The sequence below is a fragment of the Arachis hypogaea genome, chromosome 7 (assembly GCF_003086295.3).
Source record: "Arachis hypogaea cultivar Tifrunner chromosome 7, arahy.Tifrunner.gnm2.J5K5, whole genome shotgun sequence".
Taxonomy (NCBI): Eukaryota; Viridiplantae; Streptophyta; class Magnoliopsida; order Fabales; family Fabaceae; genus Arachis; species Arachis hypogaea.
In genome coordinates this window covers 65,714,872-65,726,336 of record NC_092042.1, presented here as the reverse complement: position 1 = coordinate 65,726,336, position 11,465 = coordinate 65,714,872, and positions in this window count along the sequence as shown.

The following is an 11,465-nucleotide window of genomic DNA, read 5'->3' as shown; positions in this document are numbered from 1 at the left end:
ATTCAAAATGTCTGATTTACAGGTACTATAATATGAAGTGGTGATCCAGATAGATTGGAACCCATATATGACGGTCTGCATAAAGATCTGCATAATACACCCAAACACAGACTATAAATACACCCGATAAAAAATTAAATTTACACCTCTGCTGCAGATTTTAACCCAACACTACCTGAAAGCTACTTGTTGTCCACAAGTCCAAAATTAATTAAACTCTCTCTAGTGTATTCAAAATGTCTGATTTACAGGTACTATAATATGAAGTGGTGATCCAGATAGATTGGAACCCATATATGACGGTCTGCATAGAGATCTGCATAATACACCCAAACACAGACTATAAATACACCCGATAAAAAATTAAATTTACACCTCTGCTGCAGATTTTAACCCAACACTACCTGAAAGTCACTTGTTGTCCACAAGACCAAAATTAATTAAACTCTCTCTGGTGTATTCAAAATGTCTGATTCACAGGTACTATAATATGAAGTGGTGATCCAGATAGATTGGAACCCATATATGACGGTCTGCATAGAGATCTGCATAATACACCCAAACACAGACTATAAATACACTCGATAAAAAATTAAATTTACACCCCTGCTGCAGATTTTAACCCAACACTACCTGAAAGCCACTTGTTGTCCACAAGACCAAAATTAATTAAACTCTCTCTGGTGTATTCAAAATTTCTGATTTACAGGTACTATAATATGAAGTGGTGATCCAGATAGATTGGAACCCATATATGACGGTCTGCATAGAGATCTGCATAATACACCCAAACACAGACTATAAATACACCCGATAAAAAATTAAATTTACACCTCTACTGCAGATTTTAACCCAACACTACCTGAAAGTCACTTGTTGTCCACAAGACCAAAATTAATTAAACTATCTCTGGTGTATTCAAAATGTCTGATTCACAGGTACTATAATATGAAGTGGTGATCCAGATAGATTGGAACCCATATATGACGGTCTGCATAGAGATCTGCATAATACACCCAAACACAGACTATAAATACACCCGATAAAAAATTAAATTTACACCCCTGCTGCAGATTTTAACCCAACACTACCTGAAAGCCACTTGTTGTCCACAAGACCAAAATTAATTAAACTCTCTCTGGTGTATTCAAAATTTCTGATTTACAGGTACTATAATATGAAGTGGTGATCCAGATAGATTGGAACCCATATATGACGGTCTGCATAAAGATCTGCATAATACACCCAAACACAGATTATAAATACATCCGATAAAAAATTAAATTTACACCTCTGCTGTAGATTTTAACCCAACACTACCTGAAAGCCACTTGTTGTGCACAAGACCAAAATTAATTAAACTCTCTCTGGTGTATTCAAAATGTCTGATTTACAGGTACTATAATATGAAGTGGTGATCCAGATAGATTGGAACCCATATATGACGGTCTGCATAGAGATCTGCATAATACACCCAAACACAGACTATAAATACACCCGATAAAAAATTAAATTTACACCCCTGCTGCAGATTTTAACCCAACACTACCTGAAAGCCACTTGTTGTGCACAAGACCAAAATTAATTAAACTCTCTTTGGTGTATTCAAAATGTCTGATTTACAGGTACTATAATATGAAGTGGTGATCAGATAGATTGAAACCCATATATGACGGTCTGCATAGAGATCTGCATAATACACCCAAACACAGACTATAAATACACCTGATAAAAAATTAAATTTACACCTCTGCTGCAGATTTTAACCCAACACTACATGAAAGCCACTTGTTGTCCACAAGACCAAAGTTTAGCAGAAAATCATTCCAATTCCTATCAAATGAGTCTTTGTTATGAGAGTTTCATTTTCCCTCTCTGCTACATGTAATCAATTGATTCTTAATCTCGTTTTCCTTTCTATTTGTGCTCCGAACTCTTGTAGAAAAACCTGCAACCTTGGTATAGTTCCTGTAAAATTTTCCAGCATCTTCAAGGGTGGTAAAGGTCATTCCAACCTTCGGAACAAACTGGTCATCAACAACAGAGAGGTTGCAGAATACACCATGTCAAAACGAAGCTGGAGTTACAAAGAGAAAAACTAACGTCAATGACGAAAAATAAACCAATGAGAAAGGAGAGGAAAAGAACGATCGAAAAACCAGGGGAAGACGCGCGAGAAGAAAAACGAAGAAATTTGAAAAGAAAGAAAACAAAGAAGGAAATAAATCTTTTAAATTTGGTAGTTATACAAACACAGAATCTTTATATAGCGCGTGTAAGTAACGTAGGAGTTGCAGCGCGTTTTAGTGGATTAGGCGTTAATGAACTTGTAATAGTTACAAGTCCTAATCGCTTGTATACTAAGCTTTTCTCATAGGAAATTATCGGCTTTATTTTAAAGGAACAAATAAGATTTTCTAACACATATATCATCATCATCAACGTCAAACAACGTCAAACTTATTTCAATAGAATTTATTTTAATGATTACAAGAACAACAACATCTATATTGGTAGTGTTCTTGTAAATCCATCAACCAAAATACATGTAAAAAAAAATCAACATTCATCTGAATTCCATGGATACCAAATATCTGTATTATCTGATACACATCTAGAAGGTCCATTCTTAGATATTCTATAAATACATTGTTTACACTTTTTCCAATCCCTATCTTCATTATATATTTCGAACCAATGACACACACCTGGCCATCGGAAACTACAAAAGAAAAGTGTGCCACCAAAAAAATTAACTCTAAATTCAAACTCATATGTATCCATATACTTCACAAGCCTCGCTCCAAGATCATCATCTTTGGATTTGCAGTGGACTATTAAGCTTTCATGCCCTTCCATATAATTTTGGATAGTCACATGTATTTTTGGCATCAATTCGCCCTTGCATAATAATAATTGAACAAGAAGAACAAGAAGCCATAGTATGAAAATGTTTTTACTAGCAGAAAAAGCCATTGATGTCTGAATAATTATCTCTCTCTTACTCTCTCCCTTCTTGTTTCACTCTTTGACGAATTATGATTGTTGTGGACAGGTATATATATACACACTATTTTGATGGAAAGTTTAAATCCACAGAAGCTAAAGAGACTGATAATTTATTTTTAATAATGCAATTTAAAACATCGTAAATTGTGAAATTAATTTGTGCTCATAGTTTGAAAACTATAATGTTGAGAAATTTTGACTACTTTTATTTGTAAGTTTTGGATTTAGTTAGGACGCATAATAAATTTATTATTAATAAAAAATTTTTAATTTTTTTATTGAATAAATATAAAATAAATATATTACAAATTTAAATTTTATATTTTTAATATTTTTTTAATTTATAATCTTAATATATGTCTGATACAAAATAATTAAATTTATTAAATTTTAATTCAAAATAGAATTATTTGATTCTGAAGATAAAAGATGAAGAGTCAATAATTAATTGACTACTTGTTTAAACAATATATTAATTCTTCATTGATAAATGTGGAGAAAATTAAATTATACTTTATTACAATTACTGTATATTTTGAATGCATTATTTCAAGATGTTTTAAGAGGTTAATCTTAATATATTTGAATTTTAAAAAATTATTTGACTCTATTACAACAAATTTAAAAAATTGTATATTGATAGTAGTGATTTCTTTAAAAGAATTGGCATTTCCTTTTTGTTTGCTATTTTTTTGGGGTATTGCGTTAACTTTTGAATTATTGATTTTGTTTTTCGAAAATATATTGTCAATTTTTTAATGCATTTTAAATACATAGTATAATTTTCTGGTGTTAATAGTAGATATACATGAGGTATATAATTGTACAAAACTATTCATATTACTCAAATGTGTAATAACTACATAAAGTGTAAAAATAGATCATTAAGATAAAAAAATGATTAATTTTGACTATTAGTTCTCTCTCACATAATTCAACTTAAGATTTTTTTTAATAAATTACACTATTCATGAAAAGAGAGAATATCAATAAATGAAAAAAATGTTGCTAACATTGTTTGACGTAACATTACTAGTATATATTGCTATATGGCAATGACATACCAACTTAAAATTGATGCGTTAGTTATTTCCCTTAAGGAATTGTATGCCCTACATTAGGGATTTTTTTATTTTTAAATTAATTAATTATATAATTTATCGATATACATAAACTACATAATAATTACTTAAATAAATAATATATCACATCTTGAATACCGTGAAAATAATTAAATTATAATCATATATCGGGTAGATCTCAAATTATAACGCAACGAAAATATAATATATTTTCGTTGCATCCAGTATATATTGTAGGCCAAAAAATAATTACTGTAAGATTTCTGAATTTTTGAAAAGTAAATGTAGAGTGATTTACTATTTTTTACATTTAATTTTTTAAAATTTGAAGGCTTACAGTTACTGAACACCTAGATACATTATTGAAAAATTAATTTAAGTCACATCATCAGAGATATCGTCAAAATAGAAATTAGGATCACAGTGTCGAGATACATGTAGATACAATTTCACTTAAATTTTAAATTAGTCCAAATTCAAAAATATTTTAAATTGATATTTTTAAATAAAAATTAATTAAATTGATAAATAAAAATTAAATAAATACTATTTAAATTATAATAAATTATACTAATTTTAAAAATATTAAAATTAGTAGACAGTTAAAATCTATTAATCTAATTTTAACCCAAATTATTGACACTTAGAATTAAAGTAAAATTAATAACCACTTCTAATTTTAATGTACACTTTTAATCGGTTAGACAAAATAAAAAATTCTGAAATTAAAATAATTACAGATAAATCAATTTAATTTGATCTAAATAGCAATAAATTATATCAATTTTTATTTTATAAATTGATCCAAATTATATTATAAAATATTTTTTATTTTAGAATTAAATTTTTTATACCTATCCCCACTACTTTGGGATATCGTTGATGAACAGTGATTATGATTATGATTATATATAGTAATTATTATGTTATGTGTATATTAAAATCAATCACTAAAATTAGTTATTGTATAAAATATATATTAAAATATAAATACACATTAAAAATAAATTAAACTATATATATAATATACATAAATATATTAATGGATAATTTAGTAACTAATTTTAATGTATAAATAATATTTTTATTATAATAATTAGAAAAAAAAAACAAAAAAGAACAAATTTTTTACGTAAATGAATATGTGAATGTGATGTTGGCCACGTTGAACGGTTGTCGCCCATCACTAATACAAGAAAGTAAGAAACAGTAGAGCACTCCAATTCCTACCAAAATGGAAAAGAAAAAAAAATCACTATGTTTTTTTATATTTAAATAATAAAACCAAGTAACTATTTATACATTACTATTATTTTTAGGATGCTAAGTTGCTACATCATTAATAAAAGTTTGAATTCAATTCTTTTAATTGATTAATTTTAATGTAAGTAAATTATTTTATACTATTTTAATCATATTTCGGATACTGTGGTCTTAATTCGTCGTTGACTATATCTTAAGTGTTGTGACTCAGTTTTTGTGTTTTTAGATACTATAACTCTTTTTTTTTGTTTACCCAAACGGTATCCTCTAATTCGACAGGTTAAGGACTAATCCGTCACGGATCTGAGCTTCCTTTAAGGGTTTGCCGCTGGCCAATGGGTTGCTGCATGCACAAGGCAGGGTTCAAACTCCTGACACTTGCTTAAACAAACAAACTGACCACTCGACTAACCCAAATTGGTTAAATACTGTGACTCTAAATTCTAATTAATTTTTAAATGCATTTCGAGTATTCAGTATCCATTTTGTCCACGTGAAATGTATCTCGGGAGTATTCAGAATACATTAAACTTTCGTTGCGTCATAATCCAAAATCTCAATATGAAAAATATGACTATAATTTAATTATCCTCACAACATCCGAAATGTGGTGCATTATTTATTTAAGTAATTATTCTGCAGTTTATGTATATCGATAAATTATATCATTATTTAATTTAAAAATAAAAAATCCCAACATTAGCTTCAAATAATGGCATAACGAAAATATATTTAAAATATTACATACAAAATCAAATAAATAAAATAATAAAATTAAAATAATAAATATTCGATTAGTGGTGATGATGATAACAATGACAATAATATTATATAATAATGTAACTTGATCTTAGAATCTATTTTCAAAAAAATAAAAAATCACATATAATTAATTAGTCTGTTTATATAAAATTCTAGAAGAATCGCATCCAAAACTTTATTAAACATGGTTTTATAAGATTTTTATATTAAAAAATTACCATTTTGAAATTGATATATACTATCATTATATCTATATATTCAACTTTAACTATCATATCTGATATCTGTTGTTCATATCCTGACCCAATCCAAAGGATTGAATCTCGCCCTATACCGATCTTCTCCCTACGAAGTCGGTTCTCACCACGACTTACCCTAAAGAAGTCGGGAACGAAGATTAGCTGGCCGATAAACACTCATTCAAATGAGTAACTGCTCCTAAAATCTCTCTACCTACTTCCAGAAGCCATATCGTAACCTCCCTAAGATAAATGGACGGTTATACACCCTAAAAAGTGGAACTACTCCAACGGTGGTTATTGGTTCACCACTATAAATACACTGACATCCCTCAGGTATCTCTAAGTCCCAATACTCTCTAGACCTGCTTGCACCCTTGCTGACTTAAGCGTCGGAGTGTCTTTGCAAGTACCACCCTCATTCACTCGTACTCACAAGTCGGACAGAAGCCCAGAAGCACGATTCCCTTCGAAGGTTTCTCTCCACTAACGATTGCGCCAACCTAACGAGTCAAGCCCATTACCTCCGGTTACCCAACGTAACATTGGCGCCGTTGCCGGGGACCCGAGAGATCAACCAGTAATGGCAGACAACTCACCAGAAGATGGACATACAGCGTCTGATTCCGAGCAAGAAAATTCAGATACCGGAAACAATGATGCAGACCTGACCCTTCATCAAGGAACCAGCGACCAGCATAAAGAAGGCAGCTCTGGGCTCAAAAATCCAAAGGCAAATTTCTCGGAAGGACGAGAGTTCAGAAAGGAAGGGCCACCCCATGCAACCGAGCTAATGGGGCTGGTCCATGACCACCAAGGTCGTCTGGAGCAACTGGAATAGGAACTAGAACGATAACGAGAGGCAGAGCAAAATCTCAGGGAGGAAATAGAACGACGAAAAGAGTTGGAAGAAAAACTCACAAAGCTTGAATCCTCCGTTAAAGGCCGAAACTCCCGCGGCAACCGAGAAGAGTCACCCTTGGGAAGAGAGGACCCGTTCAGCGAGGACATAATGAGGGCGAAGGTTCCAAGAAACTTCAAAAGCCCTGATATGAACCTCTATGATGGAACCACAGACCCAAAGCATCATTTAAGCAATTTCAAAAGTCGGATGTATCTGGCTGATGCTTCTGATGCAACACGTTGCAAGGCTTTTCTGACCACCCTGTCAAAAGCGGCGATGAAGTGGTTCGATAGCCTCCCTCCAAGGTCGGTTACCAGCTTTGAGGACCTCTCAAGAAAATTTCTGATGCGATTCTCCATCCAGAAGGATAAAGTAAAACACGCACCGAGCCTCCTGGGAGTTAAACAGGAGGTCGGGGAACCTCTGCGTGATTACATGGAAAGGTTCAACAAAGTGTGTTTGGAAATTCAAGATCTGCCCACAGAGGCAGTTATCATGGGATTAGTAAATGGACTTAGGGAAGGACCCTTCTCACAGTCCATATCATAAAGGCACCCGACCTCTTTGAGTGATGTACAGGAGAGAGCGGAAAAGTACATCAACATGGAGAAAAATGCCAGACTGAGAGAGTCGAGTTGGCGACCTGGGCACCCTCCCTCGATAAAAGAGAGGGAGAGGGAGCCCAAGAAGAAAGAAGACCTCGGTCTCGACAGACCCAAGAAATATCACTGTTATACTCCTCTAAAGGTTTCTATAGTGGACGTATACAGAGAAATTTGCAATACTGAAAGGCTGTCGCCTCCCAGGCCCATTAAAAATAAAAAAGGGAGGAAACGCAGCGATTACTGCGAGTACCATAAAATATATGGTCACTCAACAAACGACTGTTACGACCTCAAAAATGTGATAGAAAAGCTGGCCAGAGAAGGCCAACTTGACAGATATCTCATGGAAAGGTCGAACAATCATGGGAAGAGAAAGCGAGATGACGCAGATAGAAGAGACCTACCACCGCAGACTCCGGAGAGACATATACATATGATCTCAGGTGGATTCGCGGGAGGGGGACTCACCAAGTCCTCTCGCAAGAGACACCCAAAGCGAGTCTACCAGGTCGGGAGCGAATCACCCGACCTTCCCACCATCTCATTTACAAAGGAGGATGGGCAAGGAGTAATCCCTGGACACGACGATCCAGTGGTGATAACCATGATCCTAGCCAATGCCCATCTCCACAGAACTCTAGTAGATCAAGGAAGCTCGGCGGACATCCTTTTCAAACCCGCGTTTGACAAGCTAGGGTTGGATGAGAGGGAGCTAAGAGCCTACCCCGACACCTTATACGGGCTAGGCGACACGCCAATAAAGCCATTGGGATTCTTACCCCTTTATACTACCTTTGGAAAGGGGAAAAAATCCAAAACTCTGAGTATAGACTTCATAGTCATCGACGTGGGGTCAGCATATAATGCCCTAATCGGAAGAGCTACCCTAAATCGACTCGGAGCGGTGGTATCCACCCCCCATCTTTGCATGAAATTCCTGACAACAGCGGGGTAGCAACGGTGCGGGGAGACCAGAAATTGGCAAGAAGGTGCTACAATGAAAGCCTGAACCTGAGGAGGAAAGGCAAAGAGGTTCACACCATAGAGCTCGGCTGTGCAAGGGCCAAAGAAGAGTTGCGACCACAGCCAGGAGGAAAAACTGAGGAAATACAGGTTGGCAAAGAGGAGGGGAAAAATACCAACATAGGAGCCAACCTAGGGGAAACCCTGAAGCAAGGGTTGACTAAGCTCCTAAGAGACAATTCTGACCTCTTTTCCTGGGAAGCCTCCGACATGCCGGGGATAGATCCCAAGCTTATGTCCCACAAGCTCTCAGTGTATCCAGGATCCCGATCTGTACAACAGCGAATGCGCAAGCTCGGCCCGGAACGAGCCCTAGTGGTGGAGGAGCAAGTACAGGCACTCCTAGAAGCCGGCTTCATTAGAGAAGTTAAATATCCAACATGGCTAGGAAATGTAGTGCTAGTCAAGAAGCAAAACGGCCAATGGAGAATGTGCGTCGACTACACCGACTTAAATAAGGCGTGTCCCCAAGGAACCTTATCCACTCCCAAGTATTGATACTCTAGTAGACTCTAGCTCAGGGTATCAATACTTGTCGTTCATGGATGCCTACTCGGGATATAATCAAATCCCTATGTATGAGCTAGACCTAGAGAAAACATCGTTCATCATGCCCTGAGCAAATTTTCTGCTACGTGGTCATGCCATTTGGATTAAAAAATGCAGGGGCCACATACCAAAGGCTGATGAACAAGGTGTTCGCCCCCCACCTCGGGAGCTTAATGGAAGTCTACGTAGACGACATGCTAGTAAAAACTAAGGAAGAAGCTGATCTCTTGACAGACCTCTCGCAAGTCTTCGACACCATAAGGTTACACGGGATGAGGCTAAATCCCGCAAAGTGTACCTTCGCAGTGGAGGCCGGAAAATTCCTAGGGTTTATGCTGACGCAAAGAGGGATTGAAGCAAATCTCGATAAGTGTCAAGCTATACTGGAAATGAAGAGCCCGACTTGCTTAAGGGAGGTTCAACAACTAAATGGCCGACTTGCAGCCCTCTCCAGATTCTTGGCAGGATCAGCATTAAAATCCCTTCCACTGTTCTCTTTATTAAGAAAGGGATGCCAGTTTGAATGGACTCTAGAATGCGAAGGAGCGTTCCAGGAGTTCAAAAGGTTCTTGAGCCAACCTCCAATCCTAACCCGACCTCTAGTTGGGGAAGATCTCGTCCTATATCTGTCCATAGTAGACAAAGCTGTCACATCAGCCCTGATAAGGGAGGACGAGGTCGGACAACATCCAGTGTACTTCATCAGCAAAATTCTACAAGGCCCCGAACTAAGGTACCACAAACTGGAGAAATTTGCCTACTCCTTAGTAATAGCCTCACGGAGGCTACGACCTTACTTTCAAGCTCATACGATAAGAGTCCGAACGAACCAACCCATGAAGCAAATCCTCCAAAAGACGGATGTTGCAGGGAGAATGGTTCAATGGGCAATAGAGCTCTCCGAGTTTGACTTGAAGTATGAAACTCGGACAGCAATCAAAGCCCAATGCCTCACCGACTTCATAGCAGAATACGCGAGAGATCAAGAGGAAAAGCCAACTGCATGGGAACTTTATGTAGATGGATCTTCAAACAAGACAGGAAGCGGTGCAAGCATAATACTGGCTGACAAAAGGGGAACCCAAATAGAGGTATCCCTCAAATTTGAATTCCCAGCTTCAAATAATCAGGCAGAATATGAAGCCCTGATTGCAGGATTGAAGCTGGCAGAAGAAGTTGGTGCAACAAAAGTGATGATATACAGTGACTCTCAAGTGGTGACCTCCCATATAAATGGAGAGTATCAGGCTAAAGACCCGAACATGAAAAGATACTTGGAAAGAACTCTGGAGTACCTCGGGCACTTTGCGAAAATCAAGGTTAAGCACATAACCCTGGATCTCAATAGCAGAGCAAACGCCCTCTTCAAGTTAGCAAGTACCAAGCCAGGAGGGAATAATAGAAGCTTGATCCAGGAAACTCTCCAAGAACCCTCTGTGGTAAAAGTAGAGGACAAACGAGATGTCCTTGACGTAACTGGGCTAAACCTCGGATGGATGAATCCCTTGGTCGAATACCTAAAATTTGACATCCTCCCCAAAGAGGAAAAATAGATTAAGAAAATCCGGAGGGAAGCACAACATTACACTCTGGTGAAATATCCTTTATAAAAGAGGAATATCAACGTCATTGTTGAAGTGCGTACCGACCTCAAGGAACACTGAAGTACTAGAGGAGGTTCATAATGGGATCAGCAGAAACCATCTCGGAGCCAGGTCGCTAGCTAGGAAAGTAATCCGAGCTGGATTCTACTGGCCGACCTTGCAGAAAGATGCCACAGAATTTGGGAAAAAAGTGCCAACCATGCCAAATGCATGCAAATTTCCACATGGCTCCCCCCGAGGAGCTAATTAGTATAACTTCTCCATGGCCCTTCGCAAAGTGGGGAATGGATTTGTTAGGTCCTTTTCCCCAGGTGCCAGGACAAGTCAAATACTTAATCGTGGGAATAGATTACTTCACAAAGTGGATAGAAGCAGAACCATTAGCCACCATCACAGCCCAAAGAAGTCGGAGGTTCCTCTACAAA